The 20,020-nt window shown below is 35.4% G+C and overlaps 1 pseudogene; it reads right to left on the minus strand.

Moving 5' to 3' along the window:
- Positions 1-7,303: 7,303 nt before the first annotated feature.
- On the minus strand, positions 7,304-10,025 carry LOC149182237 (mitochondrial import inner membrane translocase subunit TIM23-2 pseudogene; annotated as a pseudogene).
- Between the last annotated feature and the right edge of the window lie 9,995 nt (positions 10,026-20,020).

Genomic DNA, 20,020 nt, shown 5'->3' on the forward strand with positions numbered 1-20,020 from the left:
GGGTGAATTTTCACCCCTAGGCGAAATTAAGGGGTTTTAAATTTCTAGTGGGTGAATATTTTGTATCATAGTACATTTATACAAATCGCCTCAAATTTATTTTATAAAAAAATTAGGTATGGAGGTTAGCCCACCTTATTTTAAGGGAGAGGGTAAAAAAGGTAAATTTATCCCTTGAAATTAGGAGTTACAACCTTCCATTCGCCCTAATTTTCAAGAATAGGTTTTATTTAAGTGAATCCTATGGGCCAAATACCATATTTATAAAATAGGTATGGTAGATTAATAAAATTATAAATAAATGAGAGGTATGGTAAATAAATAAAACATTTTTTATATTTACTCCATAAGTCACCTTATATACATGCAACGGTGTAAACAAATAAAAATATAAATAAAGTGGAGGTATGGTAAATAAATAAAAATATAAATAAACTACAGGTATGGTAAATAATTAAAACGTCTTTTTATATTTATTCCATAACCCTCTTTCTATCTATGAAGGCTCAAAAAAGAGGTTTTATTTAAGTGAATCCTATGGGCAAAATACGATATTTGTAGAAGAGGTATGGTAAATTAATAAAAATATAAATAAACTAGAGGTATGGTAAATAAATAAAACATTTTTTATATTTACTCCATAAGTCACTTTATATTTAAGGACATTCAAAAAATGCGTTATATTTAGGTGAAACCTATGGGCAAAATACTATGGGCCAAATACGATGGGCTAGATATGAAAAAACCGTTATTAACCCTAATATTAGTATTACTAAAAATAAAAATGGCACATGGTATTGACCCATGGTATTCACATGGAATGTAGCCTATTTAAAGGGGGCAAATTAAACTAGCATAGATCCATCTTTACTCTGGATCTACTAAGCCCCTAGAGGGATCAAATATCGTGATATGCAAACTAGCATAGAGTGAAAAATATTTGATCCCTCTAGGGGCTTTGCGGATCAAGAGTAAAAATGGATGTTGTAATTTAATGTATGTTAAACATTTTAACTTGGTTAAAATAAAAAGTAAAATATAAATCAATTATTAATTTTATTAATTTTTATAAATTACTAATAGTAATTTTTAAGCTCAGGTTTATGAAAACCCATAGTATTGACCCATGGTAATACCATGGTATTCATGTGAGCATAGACTATTTAAAGGGGAAATTCTATCATCTTAGATCCATCTTAATTCTAGGTCTACCATGTTCTCACAGGAGTAAATAGATTTCATCCCTCTAAGAGTGGTAGATGTGGAGTTAAGATGGATATAGGTTGGTTTCTATGATAATGAAGATATTAAATAGACTTAGGAAATTATATTGTAGAAACATCTTAAAGTGAATGGTGAAAGCTACATTTAGTCACTTCACAAAATTTAGTAAAAAATACCAATATCTCCATTAATATTGCTTTTTATGATTTAACAAAAAATATTCAAAATAGTGAAACCTTACTACTCTTTCCACATCACCCTCGCAGAAGATTTCCCACCATTTTTCAAACATTCTCAATATGATATCTTCATGAAAAAGTTTAGGTACTCATGTTGGATTAGTTGTTTGAAAAATAAGCTAGTTTGTACAACCTTTCATCTTCTGTGCTATTCTTAGTTTGTCCTAATGATCTGTAGGGTTGGAGCCACTGCACTATATTTTCCTAAAAGGTGGAGATTGTTCACCAAAAAGGAAATTAATCTACATGTTACAACGTTGTTAAAAAATGTGAGACGTATGAGAGTAGTGAATTACGCTAATAAGCAATTTAGATTGGGAGAGACATAATTAAATTTTATTATTTAGTTGAATATTTCCAATTAAAATAATAATAAATCTACATTTATATATTCATATATTGATTTGAAGGTTTATCACAATGGTCACTTCTTTCAATTAGATGCCCTTCAAGCCTTTGGGATACCTAATACCTTCTTATATAATATAGTTGGGGCTTGCTACTTGTTGGCGTGTTGGGGTAAACAAAATTGATTTGCTTTTTTTTTTTATCTCACAGTTGGAGTCTATGGAATAAGAAAGAAATTTGATAACTTGAAAAAAGTGGTAGCTTGACAAAAGTTGTAGAGAAAAGATTAATCTCTCCTACCTTGACAGAACTCGTTGTCAGTATCAACACCTACAAGAAATTTGTTTTTGAATATTATCAAAGCTAATAGAAGGATATGAAAGAGTGTATTGTAAGAACTTTGACAAACACGACCACTGAAACTTGGAACATTGTTTGTAGGAAGAGAAAATTATGTTTCTTTTTTCCAAACATGTATGTTAGTATATTACATTTTAATAAATATGTTTTCTTATTATCATATATGGTTTCATACTTTAACAAAACATTCGCCAACACTACAGAATTTTTTATTATTCAATAAAATATTTGCCAAGATCTTACAAGATTTTATAATTCAGTGAAAGATTCTCCATCACTATACAAGATAATATAATTTGGTGAGAGATTTGCCAAAAAAATTATATATACATATTATATTATTGATAAAATCGCCTCCCATTTTTCTATGTATCATGGGGATTATCCCATTTATTATACATATAAATTTAGGGTGGTTCTTAAAATTTTCCCTAGTCTTGTTTAGATCGTTGGTCCTTGTTATAAATGTCATGTATATCAGATGTAAATGTCATGAAAAGACCTAATTTGTAACCGCACTATGCATGGGAAGGATGATGTAATAATTGCTATTTCAGTCATGTATAAACATTTGGTATATACCAACTTGATTGGCTGGATGAGTCAAATTTGGTGTATCCCCACTTGGTTGGGATATTGATTTATGTATGAGTCATTGGTATTAGATATGTCATACTCACTTAGATGAGTTATAGAGTCATGTTATTCATTTGAATCATATCTCTGCAGACTCTGCATGTACTCATGGGGAGCATGGAATGTGTGTATCAATGTGGAATAAACACTTGAACTTACGAAATTGGTCCTTTTCTATTGTTAACAAATGGCCTATAAAAAATCCCTCTTTGTTTCCTTCCCTCCATATTTTTTTATTTTAAATTTCCCTCTACACATTTACATTTATTTTCATTTTAAATTCCCGTATACACATTAGCATTTATTTTTCATTTTAAATTTCCCTTTACACATCCAAAGAGGTCTAGGATGGTCACTGCTATCAAGTGTTTGGTGGGTTGTTTAGGAAATAAGGGATAGACAAATATATATATACATATGCTCTCTGGTTCTTTGGTAACGTGGCATTGAGATGGAGCACAAAGACCAGCCGGGCCGGATAGGGAAATAAAGTAAGCATAAGAACTAGAGGAGGACATAGATAAAAAAAGACAAAAAGATAAGGAAGAATGCAATCCCTCCCCCAAGAATTTAGTGTAAGAACATATTTATAAGTAGAACCAATTACATAGGGAACCAATTAGAGAGAAAAAACATGATGAAACTAACATACAAGTTGTGCATTGAAAAAATAAGTGAAAGGAAACTATACTAGTCTCGATATGGGAATGAACTCCTGTGGGATCAAATGAATAAATTACACATCCCAGAGAGGTGGTCCTTCCTAGGCCCTCTTCTTCATGGATACTACATTAATTCCAGATATTCATTCATGGACTCTGAGTCGTGGAAGGATCCTCCTAGACCAAGTTGAGGGGCTGGGGTTCTATCAATATGATGGAAACTGGGAGTTTGTGGTAGTGAAGGAAATATCTGTACCCAATGGCATGGTGCATGGACAACCTTTTCCTGGGAATTAAGCGTGAATACGTTATTATGAAAACTTTAACTAGAGCCTTCTTTGAGCTCCACCCTTGTGGCAGAAGTTCCCCTCCTCTTTTTGTGTCTCTTCACTCTGGAGAGATACTCCTAGGAAAGGTACTCCCCATTCAAATTCAATTTTCTTCTGGTCTCTAAAAGTTTTTCCATTTTATAATATCAACATGAATTCTCAACGTGATTGGACATAGATTATTTCCTAATAAATGAGGCCTGCATATTCATCATAACTATAAATTCCATAGCCACTGCCATGGCCATTTACCTGTATCGCAAATTCATTCCCTCATGCATTTAGGCATTTATTATGAAAAGGACCTTCTCTACTCATGTCCAAATCTCCCATCGCTACCTTACACAGTAGGAATTTTACCCTTTGGAAGGATGAACAAGAAGAGATTTTGAAACTACTATAGAAGAGTTTTAAGGGTTAATAAGAATATGTTCCTCACATCTTAGAGAGACGACACACTATTTGTTCTGGGGTTTTTGTGGTTTTATTACATACCATGGTTGATTATTGCACTAAATTCATAAATACAATGATTTTATTATTTTGAATTCAAATCATGTTGATTTAAACTTGGTCAGTTTCTATAAATCTAGATTAAATATCTAAAGCCATACTATTCTATAAATAATTCTACAGATATATGCATTACAAAAATATGCACACATTCTAATAGCACATTCACATTCTTAGAATGTGCACGCATTATTATTAGAAAACCACACATACTAAAAATTCTTGTGGCTCTTTATGTAGAATAACATGCCATGGCTTCCATATCCAAGTTGAAATCTAAATATCCCTTAAAGAGTATCTATGTGGTTGTTAGAGGGTTCATGTTTGAGGTACCTAGAGTGAGATGAGAACTACAACATTTCACATAGTTTGAGGTACCTAGCCTAGTTTTGGTTAGGACATGGCAGTGAAGTGCAACACATGTGATACAAATGGTTGGTTTTCATGCTTAACTAGTAAAGTCATGTTGAAGATTATTGGTGAGCATGTTTATTGAGTGGTATTGCAAACTCAAGTGAAATAAAAATTCTAGCCCCATGAAAAATGGTATTAAATCCATGTTTGAATGAAAAATTCTGGAATTGTTCTACACTATCCACACCCATTTCTTTGGAGAATTTGATGGGGATATATTGATGAGTATGTTAACAATTCAAGTTGGGAAGAATGTAAGGACCTTCCTTGAGGTGCGACTAGAAACATTATCCTATATAACATGCTAACTAAACATGATAAATGGTGCATGCCTCGTTTATATGTTTCATAGCCCTCATGACAAACTCACAATGATTCCTGAGACACTTAGGATGATGTACTAGTCTGGTGTGGACTAGTAGGATGAAGGATGTCTAGCCTAACTAGGATGGATTATCAATGAAGTGTTGCAGCAAAAAATTAACAACAGGATAAAACAACCTAGAAATGTGTTTGATAGTATGTTAGCCATGGAAAATCAACATTGTTGATGAGTGTATTGAAGGTAACTGGAACCCTGTTGCCACTAGATACATGAACTTTAGAGAATTATAAGAAGTTGTTCTAGATGGAGACAACATAGTCTTACACTAGGTGGTTAGTTATTCAAGTGTGTTGGCCTAAGGGAGGTAGTGAAAGTTTGTTTATGTGTGGGTGGTGATGACACAAAATCACTTATAATGAAACAAGCACTACAACATTTCCTATAGTTTAAGGTGCCTAACTTGGGTTTGGTTAGGACATGCTAGCTAGGCATTACAAGAGATTAATGGTCATGCACAAATAGTAATGTCATGTCAATTCCATAAAATAGCTAGGCTTCTTGAGTGGTATTATATGCTTAAGTGGATTGAAAAGTTTACCCTCATGAAAAATGGTATCAACAACACGTTTAAATGAAAAACTTACAAAGTGTCTCTTCACCATCAATGCCCTATCCATTAGAGAAGCCAATGGAGCCATTTTTATGAAGATGCTAACACTTAAAGGTGGAGGAGAATGAAAGGATCTTACTTAAGGTTCCATTATCAATGGCACAACGGATGGCATGTCAGGTAAGAACGAATAAGATTGGATGATGAGTTTATATGTACGGTATACTTTGTGAGTGACTTAGGTTGTTTCATGAGACAATTAGGATGGTGTACTAGTTTGGTGTGGACTAGGAGATCCCCCTAACAAGGGTTGATCATTAACAAAGCATTTTGACACAAGCTTAGGCGAGCATGATGTAAATTGGCAATGTGTTGAATAATGTGTTAGCCATGGAAAGGCAACATCATTGATGAGTGAAGTCTAAGTGGAATCTTGTTTCTATTAGGTACATCGTTGAGGACTACAATGCATTGGCCTTGATGGAGACAACACAAATCTATATTGGGTGGTTAGTTGTCCAAGAGTGCTTGGCTTAGAGGAAGTGGTAGAATGTTACCTATGGTTGGGTGGTGACGATCTTGCATTATTTACAACTAAATGAACATTTCAACATTTTTTATAATTTGAGATGCTTCCCTTGGGTTCAATTAAAACATGTTGGTTAAGCATAGATAGTTATGCCTAACTATCAAAGTCTATCAATGCTATGCAATGACTAAATTTTTATAATTATATAGGAATGTCTTAAAATAAAATAAAAAGTTTAACAATGTGACACCTCTCTCGTACTCTTTTTTTTTTTTAAATAATCATAACTTAGTTTTATACCAACCTAGATCCATCTCAATTACACATCTACTAAGCACTTAAAGGGATCAAATTTCTTTTCACTCTAAAAGAGATTTTCATCTCAAGATATTTGATCCCTCTAAGTGTTTGGTAGGTGTGGTGTTAAGATGGATATAGTGTAGTTTAATTATTAATTGTAAACTTAACTTAATTTTACTTTTATTGGGTCAAAATGTTTAACAAAACATTACAACATCTCTATTATGTTGGGCTATTATTTATATCTATATTTCATTTTTTTTATTTTAACCGAGTCAAACGGTTTAAACAGACACTATTGCTTTAACTATACATGGCAACATCTCTACCATAAAGGCAAGAGAGCCTCTAGCCATAATTAATAGTGGAGGAGCTAAATTTCTATTAATAAATTAAAAACTTAAAAAAATAAAAAACTAATAAAATAATATTAAAAATGATCTTTTAATTGAAATATGTTCCAATAAATTAAAAACCTAAAAAATTACAAAGCTAATAAAATAATATTAGGAATGACCTAAAAAATTACAAAACTAGTAAAATAATATTAAAAACCTAAAAAATTACAACGCTAATAAAATAATATTAGGAATGATTTTTTCATTCAAATTTCTTTTCCCTCGCTTCTGACTTAGTCGATGTCTTACTCGCATCTCAACGTTATTGCTTGTGTATTATGGATAAACTACATTATTTTTTAAGAAGAAGAAAAATTCTTTAAAAATAAAATAGTAGTAGCATGTGTTATTCTTGGCTCTCATTGCTATGGAACAAGGAGATGTGAAATTTATCGAGATCATACAGGAGAGCACGGTCAAATGGGCACATATCTCTTAAGATCCTGATTTTCTGCAACAAGAGAGCCGACAACATGTCCCCTGATTGCCCCAGCGATGGTAGCCGACCTTGGGCCAATGACGGCCTGTAAAGTGCTCTGGTGCCAAGCCCAATGCAAATGTTGTTGAAGATATCATCAGTACCCCTAGTAGCCACGATCCCGCTCTCCCATCCAACATAGGTGAGCCCTATGACGCCGAGTCTGTTACCAAACTTCATTCTCGTGTGGCTAGAGGTATTTTAGATTTTTTTAACCCCAAGCTTCATGGAATCTCCCAGGCCTTCAATCCCTTGACTAGGCCAATGCTGGCACCAGAGACGACACCGAGGAGATACCCATAGCCCATGATATTTTCACCCCAATACCTTCTCTGCACAACATCCTCTTCTTTAAATAAGAATTTCGGGGAAGTATGAATCTAGCATATGTTCTGTATCAGCCTGTAATCAAGGGCATTATGCAGATCTCCTTAGGGATTGTACAGGCACCTGCCTTTGCTATATCTTCCTCCATCTACCGAATGATTAATAATTTGAGTACTAGTTTAGCCAGGGTATGCCTACAACAATTTTTTCCCCTCGGTCAATCCTCTGACTTGAACCTTCTGTAAATGCAAAAGAAACAAGACAAGGAAAGTGAATAAAGGTGCAATAATGGAACCAATATTGTAGACCCATTATTTTCTAGTCAATTAAGGAAATAATGCCCAGTTTCGACACCTTATTTTATTTTTTTGGAGAAACGATCAAGGGAGAATATATTCCAAGAGGATCTCCTCTTGGATATTTTCAAAACCACGATCTGACTTATGATCACCTATTTTTAGAAGTTGATAAGCCAATTGGTTTATAATAACATGTGAACTTCAATATATTCTCAGATTTGAATCTTTTGATGATGGCATACCGAAATTGGAAAAGGCACCCAATTCAACTTAATGGAAAAAAGAATCAATAATATATATTCTTTAGTTAGGAAAGAGATGAGAGATTTCAAAGATGGAGGAGTTGTAAGAAGGATGGGACACGTTAGAGCTGGAAGAGCCGCCGTAATAAGGGGAGGGAACAGGTAGGGGAGAAAGGGGAAGGAAGAAAGGAGAAGGGGAAAGGAGAAAGGAGAAGTTTAGGTGTGGGTACTATTGGTATTCAAGAGGAGGTTGGGGTTCAATACAAGCTTAGGTTTCAATGAGTTAGTTCGCAAAGCAATCACTGGGCCTATACTCACTGGAACTACCATGTAGCTACTGGGGAAGCTATTCGATCTTACACCATGATTATTGGCTTGGAAAAACCACTGTTAGTAGGCCTTATCCATAGAGAACAACTTCCAGCATTTGCTAAGTTCAAGGAGAGGAGAGCGAGGCTTGTGCTATCAACCTTTGGTGAGAAGGTAGTTAATCACTTGCAATGCTTCTGAAGTTTAATGGAACCTCTTTTAAAAAATATTGGTATTAATCTATAGTACTTTAAGTAAATTTCCAGGGTGAAGTAGACCTCCTTAATTGGAGTTTATGGGTTTTAATAGTCTCTATATGAATGTAGGGGTTTAAGTTCTCACTAATTTCATTCTAAATGCAGGCTGTAGCTACATCTACATTGGCCACATAGACACAAAAGCACCAAAGCATCGAAGATGATGAGGTGAACATGGATCCTACAGTTGGTATCATATACTTGTAGTTTTGTTATTTCAACTTACTTATTTTAGAATAGGAGCTCATCCCTTCATAAATAGACATTGTTGATTGGTATCATATACTTGCAGTTTGGTTATTTCAGCTTAATTATTTTAGAAAAGGAGATCATATCTTCATAAATAGACATTGTTAATGGTGAAAAACTCACGAATCAACATTGATGTTATATTTTAAATAAATTAGAAATAGTAGAGAATCCATGCACACATCCAATCATCTCATGATTGGATTTTGGTGTTTTTTCTCTTGGTCCTTTGGTTATTGCTTATCCTTAATTATTGACTAGACTCTTCTATCAAATAGTCTCTTTAAAAATATTTTCACTCCAAGGATTGATAGAGATAAAAATCTACTGCCACATATTATGAAAAAAGTGTAATCATCGATTTTTTTCAATAATGTTGAAGCATGCCATATTGATCCTTCATCTCATGTTAGCCATAGTGTTAACTTGTATATCAGATAGTTACAAATGAAGGTCATCTCACACTGATATTTTATGATAGCCTTGATTCATTCTTAAGTATTCAACACACACTCAAGTAATTTTATATTCTACCAATCCTTTTTTAAAAGGAAAGTGAAACAGATCAATTATCCCATAATGGAAACATCTAATGTACATAGCCAAACACTATTTGCATGAAAAATAATATAAATTATAGAATTTTTTCTTTTTTCTTTCTACCAAGTTCAGCATATCAGCCTCCCATAAGGTACAAAATTTCCTCCCATAAGTCAGGAGTTGAAGAAGAGGAAACAATGATTAGATTGGGGTTGAAAGCTTGCTACATGCCTGTAGTCCAAGGGTAACTCCTCCTTCAACTGATTGAATTCCCAGCCTACATAGCCAAGGAAGAATGTGAAATTTTCAGGTTGAAGCACTTCATTCCTCACAAGTTTTACTATAGAGTGTAATTTGTTCTTAGCACCATAACAAAAACCGGGAATAACTTCATCCAAATTTGTGACAACATTTTCACTTGTAGTTAATAGGAACATTTTTCCGTCAACCAACCCACCAAAATGCAGCGGAAAATCTGTAGATATTGTCAACAAATATGGATTAGTAGGCTTCTTGTCCCCGATACACCTTTGCAATGGATGATTAAGGATGACCCCAAATGCACCCTCTTTGGGGTCATTACATCCTACTTTGAAGAAAAACTATTGTTCTCTCAAAACTTCATGTTCCATCGAGCATTTTAGTTGCAACAAGTAGAAAACCCATTTTAGGCACTTGAATTGAATGAGCCCATTTACAACCTAATTCTATTGAGGATTATTTCCCACTTCCTAGCTCACCATTTCCACTCTTATGAACTTGCTCTGCTACCACAAGTTTTTCACGAAAGTCTGGCCAATCATTGTTTGTTGAACGTATTCACCGACATCTTCTAATCCAGGAGAGTTATATTCACTTTCACCTTCCAGGTTTTCCTCTTCAATGACATGTTTGTTGTCATTTTTTATTGCAAATCATGGGCCCTATAGCCTTGTGTTGCCCAAATCTTGCCTTGTGAAACCCTTTAGCTTGTTTGAATAGTGAATTTTGTAGGACTCAATACTCCATTGATCTCTTGTGTTGTCTTAGTCTACAGTGGCTTAATACACCATTTGGGTTGTTGGGTAATCATTGATTGGAGGATGAATTTATTGTTGATTAGATATGGAGAGAGCGGGATGGAGCGAGTGAGGGGAGGGTCTACAGTTTGGCACACTAGATTTCCATGGAGGGCCCATTATACTTGCTAAAATGTGAAGAGGAACAAATAATAGGAGGTCTAGTGGTGGTGATGAAAATTATGAGCAGAATATGAGCATATCATAGTGGATCTTATGGAAGGATGGATGTGTTGGGGCTAATTCGAGGAATTTCAAAGAGAATTCCTGATGCCTTTTTTTCTCTCCTCTAAAATACTCTCTAATGAATGGGAAATCTCAAAAGCACTCGAAAATAGGATGTATTGTAAGCCTTGAAGATTGGTCCATCAATATTTTAAATTGTTTATAATGCATAAAGTTATGCATTGCCATCAAGAATTATAACTTGGATCCTTTTTCCACAGTGGGTTCCCTTAAATTGTAGCAATGCACATCTTTAGTTCATTAGAGTTTCAACCGTGTTTGTTTACAGTGCATTCTATATGTAAAATGTTCACTGTATAATAACTTGGGATTGCTAGGTTTCTAGTTATGTAGCTGTCTAACCTCTTTAGCATTTGGAGTCTAACTTGACACATATCAAGATGAATGGAATAAAATAATAACAAAGAGGGGAAGATAATTTGATACAAACTCTTACGCCATCAAAATGAAACTTACAATAAAAGTTGTTGAAGTCACCCTTTGAAAGAAGTCATTTATCCTTGTCCTTTTTTAACACCACTAGTTTTTTAGACACTTGATGATCGCTACTTCAGTTGCCATTGGCTTGAATTTATCAGTTGAAACTATGATGGCATATAAATTCCTTTCCAAATGTTAATCTTGTGTACATCTCTTTCTACTATAAGTCTTGCAGCTAGTAATTGTTTCTTACTCGAAAGAAATATTTGAGGAAGACATCATCGTATCTCTTAGCTATGTTATCTCACCTCGGATTCCACCAAGGTGATACCCCATATCTTTACTTAAATCTTGAAACACATGCATTCATGCAACCTCTAGAGAACGTTGAAATACTACAAACAAAACTAAAGGATCTTATATAATGCACATTTTGAAATGGAAGAACTATAACTAATCAAACAACAATTTTCATGGATTACAAGCTGGTGCATCTATTTCTGTTGTAAGTCCTGCAAGTAGCAATTCTTTGTTCCTCAAAATAACGCTTTGATGAAGACATCATCATTTCTCTTAGCATGTTATCCCATGTCTGAATCCACCAAGGTGATACCCCATATTGTCACCTAAATCTTTCAAACATGTGCATTAATGCAACCTGTCAAGCACGTTGAAATATTACAAACAAAATTGATGAAGCTTATCTAATGCACATTTCAAAAATGGGATTTACAAAAGAAAATGTAGCAGAACTCGCTAAATCTTTTTCATGTAGCTAGTTGTATTCTAAACTTCCATACTCTTCCCACCCAAAACATGTTTAGAAATAACAGTACCATAGTTTCCTATATGAGAATAATGTTGCTTTGTTTTTATTATATATGTATACATAATTATCGTTCCGACAATCATTCTGCAGATGTCTAGCTACAACATTCAATCTTGTTGAATGCATTTTTTATTTTATTTTTTAAGATTTCCAATTGTTTGTATCCTAAACCAACTCTATCAATTATATCCTCTAGGTTCAACATGAGCACCATTCTCATGGAAATACCTCGTTTAGTGTTAGGCCCCTATAATACTAGTGATTCCCCCATTACTATTGTCATTGTATCCCTTATTGTTATTATTGTGCCCCTATTGTCCCCATATTGTTATTAGTATGCCCCATAGAAACCCACTATTGTTATTTTTAACCATATTAAACTCACATAAGTAAATAAAAAGATTAAACAAAATCAATCACATTCCTAATAATTTAACCAAAATTAAACATATTAACCATAATCAACAAATAATAAACATAACCAATGCACTTAATATAACCCACACACAATTCATTATAATTAAAAAGAAATTGAATATATTAATTTTTAACAATTAATTAAATTAATTATAATTAAAAAGAAATTGAATGTATTAATTTTTTAACAATTAATTAATTTAAAAACGTAATTTAAGGGTGGATTTTATTTTTTAGAAGAGTTTTTGGTGGAAATCACATCATTTGTCACGTGTTTCGAACAACCAACCAGTGTGGTTCATCGTCAGGACGCGTGAGACGTTTTGTCCTCACTAATGAACCACAATGGTTTTCTAAAAAATATTAATATAGATCACAGAAACCTAAATTCAATAGTAAACTTTATATTTCAAATTTTAAAACATAATAAATATTTAAAAAAATATATGGCATTTACGTAGACTTTAATTTAATTAAAAATAATTTGAATATATTAATTTTAACAACTAATTAGCACAACTCATCATTAAATAATTAGACTAACCCACCCATCCTAAGATATGAGGCACATTTGATGGCCTATATATATATATATATATATATATATATATATATATATATATATATACAAAATATTTTGTAGGGTAAAGACAAATCCTTGCTAGCGATCATTAAAGCCGAAAATGGATCTTGAGATTCTTGACATGTACATAGATGTGTTGACTCAAGAATTTGCATATGATCCAGTTAGATTGCCGCACACAAAAGACACAGCTCAGGTTCTATACGATCAAACTACATTGGAAACTATTTGCGATGCCAAGCACGAAGCAGTTAGTCCATTTACACGTCAGCCTTTTGACATTAGCAATGTTATTCCGCAAGTTGAGTTGAGGCAAGAAATGCAACAATACATGGTCAACAACTCAAGCCCAACCCAAAGGCTAGATGTCATCTCCAACTATACTCAAGTCTTGAGCGAAGCAGATATGGAAATTCTGGTGAAGGGATTGATTTCGGATTATGAATGTCTTGTAAATGCTGAGAGGGAAAAGGGAGAGGTGCCAGAAGAGCATTATTGGAAAGTGTTGTGGAAGAAATTTAATCTTCTCCGCCTCTATTGCCGATACCAACCTCGAAATAGGGTTGTGTTTTGTTCAATACGAGGAGGATATGAAAAGTTGTTGCCGGTATTAAATGACCGCTTTTGTTTTTTATGCAATCGTTATGCATCTTCATGTGATGGTTTGAAACAAGTGTGCAAGGAAGTGTGCAGGCTCGTCGATCTCATTGGTTTCAAGGATACTAATTTTCCTCCAGACATTTTGTTCGGGATTTTTACAGCGTTGTCTTGCCTTGTAACGCCATGCAATCAGTTGAAGATCCGGAGCATGATTTTAAGAATTTATCTCGGATGCTTTACGACTTGAACATCGAAATTCATAGGAGATCTAAGCTCAACCATTTCTGCTTCTGGATAGTCAAGCTCACTGTTCGTGTGTTAGAGCGTGGAAATTTGAGCGATATAACTAATGAAGACCTCTACAACAGAATGTTAATCCTAAAGGATGTCTGGAAAAAAGATCCATTGAATTGCATCATCTCAGACTCTAATTTCATTGGCCTTGTAGTTCATTCAGCAATTCTTTGCTTCTCCCGTTTGCATTACTTGCACCATGCAACCATAACTGATGAATGTAGTAGGTCAAGAACGTTGAAGAATAAAAAGAATGAGGATGATGAAGCTAAGAATGTTGATATAATTAGTGTAGCACTTGAAGCAGTGCTCTGGTTAATTAGCTCCATTCTCACAACCACCTCACTTGGAGGAGAGAATGAGTTTTTCTCGGAGTCCAAGAAGACGCTGCAAAAATCACATATAGTAACAGAAATTGTCCGAATGGTGGAACTCGTCCTTGCTAGTTTCAAATGTCTAGGATCATCTCATTTGCAATTTGGTATAATTATTGTGGTGGCACTTCTTAATGAAGAAGGCTCTGAAAGAAGGAGGGACGTTTTTGTGTGAGTTTTTGGTGATTTTCTTGGAGGTGATATGGTGTATGAGCATGATTCACATCTTAAGTTATTGCTGCAAGAATTTATGCATCCCAGCAGCCATAGTGCAATTACATTATTAACTGATCCATCTTTTCTCCATTTAATGTTGGTAGTCATTACCTTTAATCGCACTATCATTATTGGTAGATTACAGATTACATTTACATTACTTGTACTTGATGGAGGGTATCCTTTAAAGTGCATGTGATACCAACTCAATCAACAACATTATTACTTGTGCAGTCTCGTAACTATTTTTTAATAAATAAATATTTTATGTCGAAATAGGAGGCTTCCATTTCATGTGCAATTTGTGTTGAGCTGGAATTTGAAAGTTTACAAGTCTGTAAAACATATTTTTGACAGTTTGCTTAATTACCAAAAACGTGATTAGTACCAACTTATAGATGGATATCGTGACTGTCAGATTGTAGGTTACAAAAGTACATTGTAAATAAACACACTTTACCTAACTCTACACTAGACCAAGTTACACTTAACTATTTTCTATGTGTTGAGATATCCTAACATCCCCCCTTAAGAACAACTTGGGATAGGATTGAAGGATGTAAAAATATGAAACAATAGGAGAAGGAAGGAGGCATTAGAACCTATCCCCCCTTAGTGATAACTTCCTAAACTCCAACCATAAATCGAATTTTAGTAAACTTCACCTCTGTGACAGCCTTTGTAAAGATGTCTGCGACTTGATCATCTATTGAATAATATTTCACTTCAAGAACATGGTTGTGAATGAGCTTTCTGATGAAGTGCATGTGTAGTTAAATGTTTTTGTTGCGCTGATGTTGGACTGGATCTTTGCAGAGTTGAATGGCATTTTGATTATCACACCAAAGTGTACTCAGATGCTACCGCTGAAAGCCAAACTTTGACAGGATCTGACTAAGTCACAGGGCTTCCTTACTAGCTTCTACCGCACCATGAGACTCTGCTTTTGTTGAAGAAGGAGAAATGGCACTTTGTTTCTTGCAAGCCCATGTAATAGGTCCTGAACCAAGAGTGAACACATAGCTTGCAGTAGACTTCTGATCATCAAGGTCACCAGCCCAATCAGAATCAGTGAAACCAACCAATAGAGGAGATGCTTCTACACTGTAATGAATCCCAAACTGAATTGTACCTCAAACATAATGAAGTATTCTTTTAGCCGCTTTCCAATGACTTTCATGTGGGTTTTGCGTAAACTGAGCAATAAATCCAATAACAAAGGAAAGGTCAGGACGAGTATGGGTCAGATTCAAAAGTTTTCCTACAAGTTGATAGTATAAGGTAGCATCAACTTGTTAGAAAATTATATATTACGGAGCAATGGAACACATAAAATATTGCAGAAATATAAACACAGAAAACACACAAAACAAGAGAGACACAGATATACGTGGTTCACCCAGTTTGGGCTACGTCCACCCCGAACAGCCAGTCCTTCCTTTCTATTATCCAGCAAAATGAAGAGACACAACCTACAACAAATCCGCTGTAATATCCTCTGTTTTCTCTCACAGTCTCACCTCTATGTTTCTCGCTCACATTGAATACACATCTATCTCACAGCCTCAAATACATTGCCCTCATACAAAGAGAGGGGTTGCCTTCTAGGGCAAAAAACCCTAAACTAAACATAAGTTCTACCGTCAGATCATCCGCCTAATGAACGGCCCAAATTGACTAGAAATTACTATACTTTTACAAGGCAATTTTACAGCTGTTTTTAGCTTCGGGGGGCGCTGCCCCCGAAAGCCCCCGCCAGGGGGGGGCTCCCAAAGGTCGCAGCCGCCCCCCCTGGACCCCCCCTGCAGCGAACATTTTACGGGCAGCGTTGCCGCCCCCATTTCGAGCTGGGGTCCTATGTGGCGATACCTTTGAGTATACAAGATAATCAGGCTCCACACCCAACAATCTCCCACTTGGAGACTGATTGTAGCAACTCCACCGCTGCTCCATTTGCCGGACAATGACTCCTCTTTGGACCTGGTTGTTTCTCATCTTCATCTTCATCCTTGAAGACCAACTGAAACTGAGCATATTCTCAGTTTCTCCCTGGTTACAACTTTTGTTAGCATATCTGCAGGATTCTGGCTAGTGTGTATCTTTTCCAGCTTCAACTCTCCATCTTCCAACACTGATCGTATGAAATGGTACTTGAGCTGTATGTGTTTAGTTCTGGAATGAAATGCTGAGTTCTTTGCAAGATGAATGGCACTTTGGCTATCACTGTATAACGTGCCCATATCATGCTCCTTACCCAATTCACCCATAAACCTTTGTAACCAAATCATTTCTTTACTAGCCTCTGTAGCAGCAACATACTCTGCTTCTGTTGTTGAAAGTGCAACAACACTTTGGATTTTTCAAACCCAACTGACAGTTGTTCCTCCAACAGTAAATACATATCCTGTAGTGCTCCTCCTGTTATCTCTGGCACCTGCCATATTTTCATCAACATATCCTTGTAGGGAGATGTTTGAACCACCAAAGCATAATGCTTGATTTGTGGTACCTTTCAAATATGTGAGAATCCATTTCACTGCCATCCAATGTTCCTTTCCTGGATTGTTCATGTACCTTCTTACAACTCCCACTGCATGTGCAATATCAGGCCTTGTGCAGACCATTGCATACATTAAGCTTCCAACTGCTGATGCATATGGAACTTTAGACATATAATCCATGTCTTCTTGGGTCTTTGGGAACATTTCCTTGCTAAGTTTGAAATGGCTAGCAAAAGGTGTACTAACTGGTTTTGCATTGTGCATGTTAAATCTTTTCAACACCTTTTGTATGTACTCATTCTGAGACAATGTTAATTTACGATTTTTCCTGCTCTAGTTATTCTCATACCAAGGATTTGTTTCGCAGCTCCCAAATCCTTCATTGCAAATGAATTTGCCAATTTTCTTTTGAGCACATTTATTTCCTGCATGTTAGATCCTGCAACAAGCATGTCATCTACATACAGTAACAATATAATATAGCTGCCATCATTTTGCTTTTTCAAATAAACACAATGATCAGAGTGACATCTAGTATAACCTTGTTCAGAAATAAACTTGTCAAATTTTAGATACCACTGCCTTGGAGCCTGTTTTAAGCCATACAAGCTCTTCTTCAACCTGCACACTAGTTTCTCCTTCCCTTTCACCTCATATCCTTGTGGTTGCTGCATATATATCTCTTCCTCCAAATCCCCATGGAGAAAGGCTGTCTTTACATCTAACTGCTCAAGATGCAAATCTTCAGCTGCTACAAGACTTAAAATAGTTCTGATTGAAGTCATTTTAACAACAGGAGAAAATATTTCATCAAAATCAATACCTTTCTTCTGTGAAAACCCCTTCACCACAAGTCTAGCTTTATACCTCTGTTTTCCTCCATCTTCTTCCTTCAGCCTGTAAACCCATTTATTCTTCAATATAGTTTTTCCTACAGGCAACCTGACTAAATCCCAAGTCTGGTTATGCATTAAGGAGTCCATCTCTTCTTCCATGGCTACCTCCCACTTCTTCCTGCTTTCAACCTGCATTGCTTCTTCATAACATTCGGGTTCACCAGAATCAGTCAGCAATAAATAATATAATGAAGGAGAGTATCGTTCAGGGGGTCTACCTATCCTGGTAGATCTTCTAACACCACTTTCAGGTGTTTCGGGTGCTTGTTGCTGTTGTGGTGGTTGCTATTGTTGTGGTTGTTGATTATTATTATTTTCAGGCACCTTTACTTTTTCAGTGATTTCATCAAGAACTGCGTATTCCTTGTTTTCCTTTTCCTATTTCTTTTCCTGCAACTGATTCTTATACAAGACCTTTTCATTGAATATTACATCTCTGCTCCTAATGATTTTGTGATTTTCGTAATCATATAAGCGATAACCAAAATAATTAACACCATATCCAATAAAGGTACATTTCTTTGACTTTGCCTCAAGCTTTGTTCTATTTTCTTTATCAATATGGACAAAGGCCTCACAACCAAAAGGCTTTAAAATATAGTAGTTTACCTTTTTACCTGTCCATGCTTCCTCTGGAACACCACCATCCAAGGAACTTGAAGGCCCTCTGTTTATTAGATAAACAACAGTATCTACAGCATCTGCCCAAAACTGTAAAGGCAATCCTGCATGCAATCTCATGCACCTTGCACGCTCCATGATTGTTCTGTTCATCCTTTCTGACACACCATTTTCTTGTGGTGTTCTTGGAACTGTCTTCTCTCTGCGAATTCCATGCTCTGAACAGTACCTATCAAACTCTTTGCTGCAATATTCACCTCCATTGTCTGATCTAAGACACTTCAATTTCTTTCCTGTCTCAATCTCAACCAAATCTTTCCATTTCTTGAAAGTATCAAATACATCAGATTTATTCTTAATACAATAAATCCAAGTTTTTCTAGTTGCATCATCAATAAAAGTAACATAATAACGAGAGCCGCCGAGAGATGATACTTGAGCAGGTCCCCATACGTCTGTATGCACAAGCTCTAATTTTTCGTTCTTCTTTTCTTTCCCAACTCTGAGAAATCTGACTCTCTTCTGTTTTCCATAAATGCAATTCTCACAGAAGTCCAAATCAACTTTCTTCAAACCCGGCAACAAATTCCTTGAGTGAAGAATCTTCATCCCCTTTTCACTCATGTGTCCGAGCCTATGATGCCATAATGCTGCATCTGCTCCTCTGGAAGTTAAAGCATTAACAGAGTTAGAAATACCATTGCATAAATACAATGTACCAACCTTTTCGCCTTTTGCTATTACCAGGGCTCCTTTAGTGACCTTCCAAGCTTTATCTGTGAAAGTTGTCACACAACCTTCACCGCCTAACTGCCCTATTGAAATCAGATTTTTCTTTAGATTTGGAACATGCCTTACCTCCTTTAATAGCCATTGGTTTCCATTCTGCTGTTTTACAAGAACCTTACCCATTCCAACGATTTTACAGGGTTTATCATCACCTAGACGAACTTGTCCAAAATCTCCTTGAACATAGTCATGAAAGTATTTCTTATCAGGTGTGGCATGGAATGAAGCCCCTGAATCTACCACCCAGGAATCAGTAATATTTTCGAAAGAAAGAATCAAAGCATCTTGTAACACCTCACCTGTCACATTTGCTTCATGATTGTTTTCTTGCTGTGCATCTCCTTCTTTTCCCTTCCGAGATCTACAGTCTTTCTTTAGGTGTCCTTTCTTTCCACATTTCCAGCACACTATCCTCGATCTGGACTTGGATCTGCCTTTCCTTGATTTACTGTGATATCCTGAGCTCTTTCCTCTTTCCATTTTTCTTCATCTAGACTCTGCACTCAAAGCATTTCCCGATGTCTCACCGGAGCTTTTCCGTCGCATTTCCTCGCTAATGATAGCACCGACAACATCATCAAACTTTAA

Source organism: Pinus tabuliformis, chromosome 3_2 (genome assembly GCF_031772625.1).
Source record: "Pinus tabuliformis cultivar Carrire ecotype Pingquan chromosome 3_2, CPIR1, whole genome shotgun sequence".
NCBI lineage: Eukaryota > Viridiplantae > Streptophyta > Pinopsida > Pinales > Pinaceae > Pinus > Pinus tabuliformis.